Source organism: Labrus mixtus, chromosome 5, assembly GCF_963584025.1.
Source record: "Labrus mixtus chromosome 5, fLabMix1.1, whole genome shotgun sequence".
NCBI classification, from domain to species: Eukaryota; Metazoa; Chordata; class Actinopteri; order Labriformes; family Labridae; genus Labrus; species Labrus mixtus.
In genome coordinates, this window is record NC_083616.1 from 9009704 (window position 1) to 9019620 (window position 9917).

The window sequence follows — 9917 nt, forward strand, 5'->3', positions numbered from 1 at the left end:
GACAAAAGACCATCTCTGCTATCATCATAAATCTTGATAAACCCTTTATGAAATAAAACATAAGAGGAAATGACAACAGTTGTCATTTACATAGCAAATGTTGTAACGAGTGAGGCTGTTGTTTGTTCATCATCGACTATTCAGTGGATCACAAGATCAGATGCATCAAGTTTGTGGCTTATTACCTCAGCCAAACCATTTCCTGGGGGAAACCCTGGGTTACATAACTAGACAGGAGAGTTCACCACAGGCACAACAAATGTGTCACTTATCACTCGAAGTATCTAGCGATGTAGACATATTCCCAGAATTTTAGACATTTTCCCATCATACAACCAAAGTTAATTTACCTCCCCAGTTCAGGGTAACAGATAAAACTTTAGCTTTGACTATTCCTCATACATCTTTTAAATTAAATCTGTTTCTCACTTCCCTGTGTGTTTGATTTTCATTCATCAGCTATATAGCCATAAACCCTAAGAGGTTTGCAGATTTAATGTTAACAGCACAGCAGTTTCATTATTTATATATATTCTCACTAAGACAGACTATGCGGATGCTTGCACAATTAGAGATTGTTTGTTTTTGCAAATATGCATTCAAAACCACATTTGTTATATGGTCAGTTTATTTTCCCGAGGCGGTGATAGTGGAAGGAAAATGTAATCAAACTGCTGAGTGCCTCTGGTTGCTTATCATGCAAGTGCTTGTAGAGATTGAGCAACTAACAATAAACATACTTCTACATCTTACACAACTATTCATGGTAACTTTGTAACATGGCAATGATCACCTGAGTTTTGGTACAATGTTTGGCTCTCTTGTTAAAGACATCAACTTGACCTTGCTTTAGAAAGTTTGACAACATTACACTTGGGTGAGAAATTAATATGCGCCTAATATTTGTTTAGAATAGAATATAATTACTTTATTGATCCCAAACTGGGAAATTGTGGCGTTACAGCAGCAGGTTATCCAACACACAATATGAGTAAAAAACACAATGTTAGCAAATCTAAACACAATATAATATTAAATACAAAGTAAATAAGCACTAAAAATATCAAAAATAAGAATGTGAATATATACAACCAGGATTTAACTAAGCATTACTAGTCTTAAATAGGAAGATTAAATGTAAATGTGCAAGAACAGAGTTGTAAATGGTTGTAAATTAAATATGAAAGATTAAATGTAAATGTGCAAGAACAGAGTTGTAAATGGACAGCATTGACATAAGTTAAAGTGCATGAGTGTAGACATATAATAAGCAGACACTATACAATATAAAGGCTTACAGATGATATAGTTGTAACTCTCAAACAAAATTACCTTTACATTGAATTAAAACATAAGGTTAAGCACCACGGCCCAACACAAAGCTCTTACACTGTACACAGTAGTCTACCAAAGCAATAAATCAATCCGAGACAACCAATCATTAAAGTCAACTAAAGATCCTGCTGACTGTGTCACTCACTTCACATCAATATTGTTGACCAACTAGTCAGTAATACACATATTACCATCAAAATGACAACACAACAATGTGTTCCCGGTGTACTGTAGATGAGGTATTGCTCCAGTGCAGTAAGTCAACTTTAAATAAAAGCATTGTTTACAAACCTGAAGCTTCTGTGTAGCCAAGTTAGCAGGCTAGCGAAAAGAGCCAGACACCACAATAAGGTTGACACACACACACACACAGGGGGGGGGAGCTGACATGATTTATCAACAAACTGCCGTAAATGTGTGGCGGAGGGATACCATTTTTTAATTTCCGCTGGGAACACAAATGTAGGAATTCATTCAGTTCAGTAACATTTGCGTTAGCTTTTCCGCAGTTCTGACAGCTAGCTTCCGCAGCTATCAGCGTTAGCCCGTAGCTAGCTTAGCTTAGCCATGTAGCACGTGTTCCTGATTTATAAAAATAATTAAACAAGCGGACGAAAGCCAGCCGCCTATGAGTACTACAGTGATGTAAGCAAGAAGGTTGTTGACTGCTGTCTGGCACTACACTCATTGTTCAAAAGGGTCGACGAACAGCTTGCCTGTAACGTTATCGTGTAGCCTGGAAAAGGTCAACACTGTTGTGTGTGTTCCTGCTCCAAAGAATAGCCGGACCCCGTCGCCCAACAACAGACACAGACACACACAGACCCCCCAAACCAAAGGAGAGCAATGGAAGCTAACAAACCTTAGCGGCGGGGCAGCAGAAACCATTCGGCGGTGTTATCATACACTGATGTCCCCAGTCCTCGTCAGTCGCTCCAATGTCGCCTAAATAGCTCCCCTCTTCGGCTGAGTGTATCTCCGGTAAATTAATCCAAATGAAAGGGTAGTTTTCGTTTTCATTTGTTCCGCTGGCGGTTTTCAGCTCTGTCGTGTCTGTTCCTGCACAACACAGTGTTGTAGCTCTACTCCCCTAAGCCGCTGCTGCTGAGACCATAGCAGGGCTGCACCGCCTCTCTCTCTCCATAGGTCCGCATGCTCTCTCGCCCCTCCTCTTTACTCAAGCACTGCACTTTCCTCATGCCCACAACAAATCTAGTGATCAAGTGTAAAGCCATCACTCAGTACACTCACTTTACTGCACATATTGCACAAATTTACTTTTTCTTTACATTTTATTTTATTTACCATTTTGTTTTGTACCTTTTGCACAATTTAGAATTTATTACTGTAAATATTATTTATCTTATTTTACCCCATTTTATTTGATCTATTTTACCTTATCTTATTTTATCTTATTTTACCTTATTTTGGTTGTATTGCACCGTGGGACGGAGACAAACGCAATTTCGATTCCACTGTGTGATCTTTTACTGCACAGTTGCTTATCGTTACGATTTTAATTCTTAAAAAATATAGCCATACTGTTTAAGTCAGGCATCAGAACACACAAAAGGCAAATAATGGGAAACACTTTTCTGTTTTTATCTACTACTTCCCGAACATTATTTATAATACATACATTGTATTTCTCCACACAAGCTGTGCAATTTTCTTCTCATATCATGTTATAAACATGCATAGGCTTCTTATTAGTTTCTGTACTGTACTTGTATATTTCTTATAAGGCAAAATGTATTTTCCAAAGTTTCTGTTTTCATGGGGGGGTATAACAATACCTTTGACACATATGGGACTATTATGCCTTCATTTACACAGCCTTCTTAGACTAATGTAAGTGGACTTATGTTGGGAACATTATCTAAAAATGTAAAATGCTGACAAACACTATTTAATTACGAATATGCTTCATGATGCTTCATCGCATGTTAAGCATTACAATGCAAATATTCCACAAATTAATTACAGAGAAGACTGACATAATAAATACACTCTGCAAAACTGTTCAGATATACCATCCTCTGATTCATTACATCATTAGGTTTGTAAACATATAATAAACAACTTGCAGTGTACCTCTTGTACCACAGCAATGAAGACTATAGAGACAAGTCGGCTATAAAGACAAACACCTCTGTTTTCTCCCACCCTCCTGTCCTGCTCCAGCCTGAATTTAGAGGGTCCAAAAGGGGGGTCAGTTCAAGCGTTGACACTGCAGGAAGTCTACATCTGTGCTGCTTGATGCCCGTGGAGAAGTACAAGCTGTGAATACAGTGACTCAACATTGAATGATAGTATTTGGGCGATTACAACATAGCAAGCTGTGTACATAGTTGATGACTCTGTTGAAGCCATTGCCCTCTCAATGGTCTGAAACCTCTCTGTCTGCTTCACAGCCACCCATACTGTGGATCTCTCAGTCACGGAAAGGCATTAAAGTCAGTCAGCAGGGCTCATTAAAGAAAGAAACCTGCTACTTTGTAATCCTGGTTTTGACGGGGTAATGTCATTACTTTAATTATATTTTATGTTGTAGTTATAATTTTGTATTATGTCATTCTTCTTGGATGAGGCAACAGCGTCCTGGCTTTGCCATCTAACTATCTGGCACACTTCAGGCAGGCTATATCCTGACCTAAATTTCAGCGGCAGCCTTTCCTATGATGTCACATGGGATTGTTTTTCTTCCCCGTGTTTTTCTTTCTGCTCTGTGGTTTGGGAGACCCCCTCCAACCATCAGTATAACCACCATCTCTTCTTCCAGCCGTCACGGAGGAAGAGGAAAGAGCTGTTTATTTCAGCCAGGCTTTCTGGACAAGAGCACATATCGCAATAATCTATCCCCCATCTCTGCAATGCCCAATTTGTCAGCCCACTGATAAAGCACAAATGTTTCTCACTTGCCAGTTTTGATGTCAACAGCTGTGTTTCATCTGCAGCCAGATCCCCTGTTGAGTTAAATGGAGCTGCAGACAAAGCCCAAATGGCCACATGTACACAACCAGTAATATAAAAGTTGATATCTGGACAAGGCACACTTTGCATGATTAAAAAAAATGAATTTGTAGCCTACTCAGGGCAGAAACACCTGAGCTTTCCCCTCTAGAGTTTCTTAAAAGGATTTGGAGGAGAATTGTTTCAATAGACACAGAGCCCACATGAAAGGCTCCACAGAGACTGACTGCATCAGCTAAGCAGTATTCGACCTTTGAAGGCTGTCGGTTGATAGATGCACTGCAGACTGTCATTACAGCTCTGAAATAAAAGATGAACAACAGAAAATCCTTGAGAACAGAGCAGAGGCTTGAGGGAAAATCCTCATCAAAACAACACTCCTGCCATCGGGAGTCGAGCAGATTAATGGAGCTCCGCTTTGTAACTGATCGGCTTTGATTACAAATTCAAATAACTCTTTTGCTCAGTGCCATTTTCCAAAACTGTGCCTGATTAAGAACACATTATTACACCCTGCCATTCTCAGTTTTCTATTGTCCTCAAGGGTAAGGCGTGTTCAGTGCAACTAACACTAATTTAATTCAGGCGCAATTAAATCAAACAAAGAATCATAGCTGTAAAATGTCTTGAGTGTTTCATTTATAAGGCCATTTTTAGATGACGTGATGGATACAAAATGGCATGTGTTTCTATTTATAACACTGGTGTAATTACATGCCAGGTTCTTCCTTTGGCTATGATGTACATTTTTAGCTGAGACATTATTCATTCTGCCATGGCAGGCATTTTATTATTGTCATGACTGGGCTCAAACAGAATGGGAAAATGATCTTTCTCTGTAGAATTCAGAGGCCGAAAGCCTAAGAGAAACCTGTTGTTTTATCTGCTTCAGGTTAACACTGTTTTCCTCTTATCATTCACTAATTATTCTGGTTTACAATGCACATTCAAAGCCACCTAACTGCCTCGTCCTCACAGCAACAAGAAGACAGCACTGAGAGCGAAAATGGCAGCATCTCAGGGAAGAGTGAAACGACTGCCTGCATTGTTGGAATTCCGGCTTAACTTCCTGAGTCTGTCCACACCTGGACGACCGCCAACATGCGCTTTTCTCTCATTTCTTCCTTTCCTTCCCTTTATCAAGATCATATGTAGACTAAATTTTACTATAGAGAGACAAAAATATGAGTCTTTCCAACCTCAAAGAGGTTTTCAACCAGAGGTAATACAAAGTTGGATTGTGTTCCCTGTCTCTGTTACATCATTTAACAAGAATTTAAACCGCTTTTTTTTTTTGTTGCTGGATTGGTTTTGATCTCAAACTGTGCTGAGAAGAAGTGTTTTTTCCACGTTTTTGATTGAACCTTTATAACTGCAGTAATGCACACAAAATGGTACATGATGTGTTTAATAATTTGTATTTGACAATTCAATCTTACATGCACCATAATTAAAATCACACGCACGGCAGTGTTTGTGTCAGTGGATACGCTACACTACTACACGATACTACACGATTTGATACGATCCGATGAAACATACTGTACGTTATTATCCTCTAGGGAGATTTGACTTGCACTCAAAGTGCTGTATGCATTTAGCTGACCCAGAGTATCATTAAAAAATAAAAATGAACAACAATCCACATGTAAAAAACAGAAGCACCTACCAATGAAAACCAAAAACAACATAAAATGAACATTATATTATAGATTATAGACATTGAACATGTTGAACATTTAACACCACATACTGCACAACCCATACAGCCTCAAGAAACATTGTTAGAAAAATAAATTGTGCAAGGCACAAATTAGTTTTTAAAATGGTTCAGTTTGCATCAGGGAAACCTGTATCGTCTGCCTGATGGAAAGAGCACATACTCTGATACATACATGCTTTAATGGTGGAGGATGTGCAATGCATCAGACAAACCTCTCTGGCTAAACTTAATCAAACCTAATAAAGGGCATGCAATGATGTTATGTTTCCCCTGTTTTCATGCAGCGAACACTTCCTTCATTTCTTCAGTGTCACTGGCAGCCAGGGGCGTGACAGACACTTGTCCCATGTCCAAGTGCACCTCTGTTATGAACTGGCAGTGGCACAGCAGCTCTGGAGCTTAGCGCAGTCAACCATCTGTTAGCTTGCATGGATTCATGCAGAGAAAACCAGAGTGGACCTTGTATGGACATGTACAAGTATGATTGTCATGACATCAATGTTCACCATGAAACGAATAAAAAGCACCATTCTTGTCTTTCTGTAATGGAAAAGCATGCGAGCAGAGTGTGATTCACAGCCTTTCATGTCTAATCCAGGTGTCCTTGCTTTAAATAAATTAGATACAGGGACATGATACAACATATATTATATATGTGCGTAAGCACTCACATATGGATCACATTTTGGCACTGGTGAGGCTTTTCAGACAAATCAAACAGTTAGTCAGCCTGGATATTTACCTTTTGATCATTTGCCACAACCTCTACGGTAACTGATAAAAACTTGTGCCTTGTACAGATTAAATCAAGTCAAGGTGTTGTGGATTTTCTTCAGTATGTTATTCTGAAATGTGAGATAAATCTTGGCAGCTGAGAAGCACTCTGTGATGAAAGCCAAAGGGAATCAAAAGGGTATTCTGCCAGCATGGATATGGAAATGACATGTCAGCTCGTCACCTTTATCAAGCAGACCAAAGAAAGTCTGTCCACCAGTTAATGGACGTTTTTCTTTGACAGAGGGATTGACATTTGATCCTGTGGTGAAGATAGTGCTTTCTAGCGAGGACACATAAGGAATTTCTTTCTCTTCCCTCAAGGACAAAGCCCCTTTTGGCTGCAGTTTTTCTCACTAAGTGGCTGAGCCATAAGCCCAGAGGTGAATTGCTGCAGCTCCGCCAGCTCAGATACGTCTCTGCAGGAAGTGCTGAGCTGGACAGACTTGCACTGCTGCATGTAATTTTAAAAGCCTGGCCAGTGCGCTGTCCTTCAACCACAACACTATCTTCCCGACCCTTTGTCCATTGCATGATAAAGGGCTGTAGGTACGTGGGATGGTTACAGTGTTCACTCCCACATTCACAAGATTTAGCAGGAATGGTTCCCAGGAAAATCTGCTGGAGGGAAAAAAAGATTTTCCGGGAAAAGGCCAGGAAAGAAGGACAGGGGTGTGTATGGGTTGCCATAGTACTATAAGGGAGGACGGAAAAGAATAGCAGCATTTTCAGTGGGAGAACGGTAAGGGGAGGGGTTCAGAAGAGTGCAGCACCCCCATAAATAAAGCTAATGAAATGGCAGTTGAGTCTGGAGAGAGGTGGAATGGCTGGTTGGGTCTTACCCAGTGTCTGATTTATCCTCAGTGTCCCTGCGAGCACAGTGGGGAGATCCATTACCTCACCTCATCAATAACATCCCATGGACAGGGAAAAAGGCCTGCTTTCCACACCAACTCCCACCCCAGGGACCAGCTCAGAAAAGGCTCACTCAGTGGGGGAGAGGAAGCAGGCGTAATGTAGTCACACATAGAGAGCAGAAATGTCTCAGGTGGGGGATGGGTTTGCTTTAGGGGAGCAGTGCAGGGGGCAGCGCAATGTACAGAACAGAACATGCTCAGCACATCGCAGCAGCTCATGCTCACATGCATCTCACAGGCTGTGGAAATTGATGCATTCGTCATTTCCGACATAGACATGGTGCCTTAATTCTCATTCTGTGGGTGGATGGAGTAAAGATAAGCATTCATTCTCCGGATCAGATGACGCATGGAGCTATCATCAAAGGAAATGTCGACACAGACTGATAAATTGTTGATAAGATTCCTCTAATTCATATACATTGCTTTTGATAAACTAGAGCAGGAAAGGTGTACGCATGCCTACGATTATGATGTGCTATAAACAGAGCTCTGAATATAAACGCTCCCATGGGGCATACTGAAAGAATGAAGGAAGTGTTTTCTTCACTGAAAAAAAAGAGAAGTGGATTAAAACGAGGTTTTTGATAGAGATAATAAGGCCTTGGAAGTATTTTACACCAGAATCGAGGTGAAATGTCAACAGAGCTTATGGTCTACAGGGAGTTGATAACGGTGTAGAGATAAGAATAGCGTGCAATAGCAGATAGCGTGATTGAAGTAATCTCTGTCACACACACTCTCTCTCTCTCTCTCTCTCTCTCTCTATGTTAGGGAGTGATCTTTCTTGTGCTTTTTGCTGTGAGATCACAAGGTAGTGGCAGAGTTTGTGTCAAGGCTGAGTAAGACGCCCTGAGGGAAGGGCTTTTCAGCAGGAAGGAGGAGGCTTGACACTCAAACGGGCCACAGAAAGACATCAAATCAAATGCTTGTCACTTTCTATCTTGCAGTCCATGGTTCTTTTTTTTTCCAACTCCAAATGTGAGACCAAGTGCTGCTTCCATCCCGATTTCCCCCTAAGAGAAACGCTGCTGTTTGGACTTGTGAAGCTCAGTGATTTAAGCATTCTAGAGAGTAAAATGAAGTTGACTGGATCTCCTCAAAGCTAAGCCTCTACACCGTGCTACGTCATTCACTTCTATCTTTTCTGTGTTTTGAGACAACACTGTAAGCCTTAGCGGGGTTATTCAGAGTTTAGTTCCCCACTCAGCACTCAGCCGTGCCTTTCAACAAACAGACAACCTGATTAGGCAACGTCTGACGATGAAAGCAGGAAGAGTCTCCAGGCATAAAACTGGAGCTCTCTAGTGAATTGCAACAGCCCGAGACTCAGACCCTGACAGGACAATGGAGGATTGAGCTATTTATAAGCTGCTGCACAGATTTAGTAGTTTTACTCCCAGCTGTAGGTACATCTTCAGTGCTGTTGCTCCCTACAGACTATCTATTTATATCGTTTTTTAAGCACCAACAGCAAACAAAGGACAAAGAAACCTAAATGTGATACACACTCTTCCAGTTGTTTTGTACTTCAGCCACTTGGGGCAGAAGACGCACGTTAAAACACAACAGTGCTGTATTGTCCCCTCTTACTATAAGTTCATTTCAGATCCTACATAAAAATGTAGAATCTTTACACAGGGCCCGTTATTATCAGCATATGACGCGCTCTGGTTTCCGCTTGTACTACATTTGTAGTCCGAGCTGTTTTGACCAATCACGTATCAGCAGGCCTTGGTGTACATAGGTAAAATGGTCTTTGTGGATAACAATAAACAGGCGGACTGTTATCCGCACTAGTGACAATCATGTCCCATCGATGGTATTCTTCTGATTTGTCTCTGTAACCGGATGTCATAAATCATTTAAGTCACAATAGTGTTTAGATTCCCTGACTACCTGTAACGCATCAGAAATGATTGAACTGACTCCCTTTTTTTTTAAAAAAAAAAGCATGTTCATTATTCTCCTCTTTACAATAGGCCTGATAAAGTCTGGTTTTTTACTTTTTACAAATCTCTAGTGGGTTTTCAGACTTCTTTTTTACTTCTTCCTATTACAACCAAAAACGAGAGTGTACTCAAACAGAAGATATGTTGGCCAGAAAAATCAAGACAATTGCGAAGTCCACCATACAGTTTAGGGACAATTCTCTAATATGGACCCCTTTAACATTATAATATATAACCATGCTT

At 40.5% G+C, this 9917-nt stretch overlaps 1 protein-coding gene across 11 annotated transcripts in view; it reads right to left on the minus strand.

Moving 5' to 3' along the window:
• ncor2 (nuclear receptor corepressor 2) overlaps positions 1-2413 on the minus strand; it is a 96724-nt gene extending 94311 nt beyond the window's left edge. For 7 of the 11 annotated variants that reach the window (XM_061037635.1, XM_061037629.1, XM_061037626.1 and 4 more), the window contains exon 1: positions 2198-2413. The gene's annotated coding sequence lies outside the window, so the exon portion shown is untranslated. The remainder of the gene's footprint in view (positions 1-2197) is intronic. The other 4 variants (XM_061037632.1, XM_061037634.1, XM_061037627.1 and 1 more) reach the window with 1 other exon arrangement.
• Positions 2414-9917: the final 7504 nt, after the last annotated feature.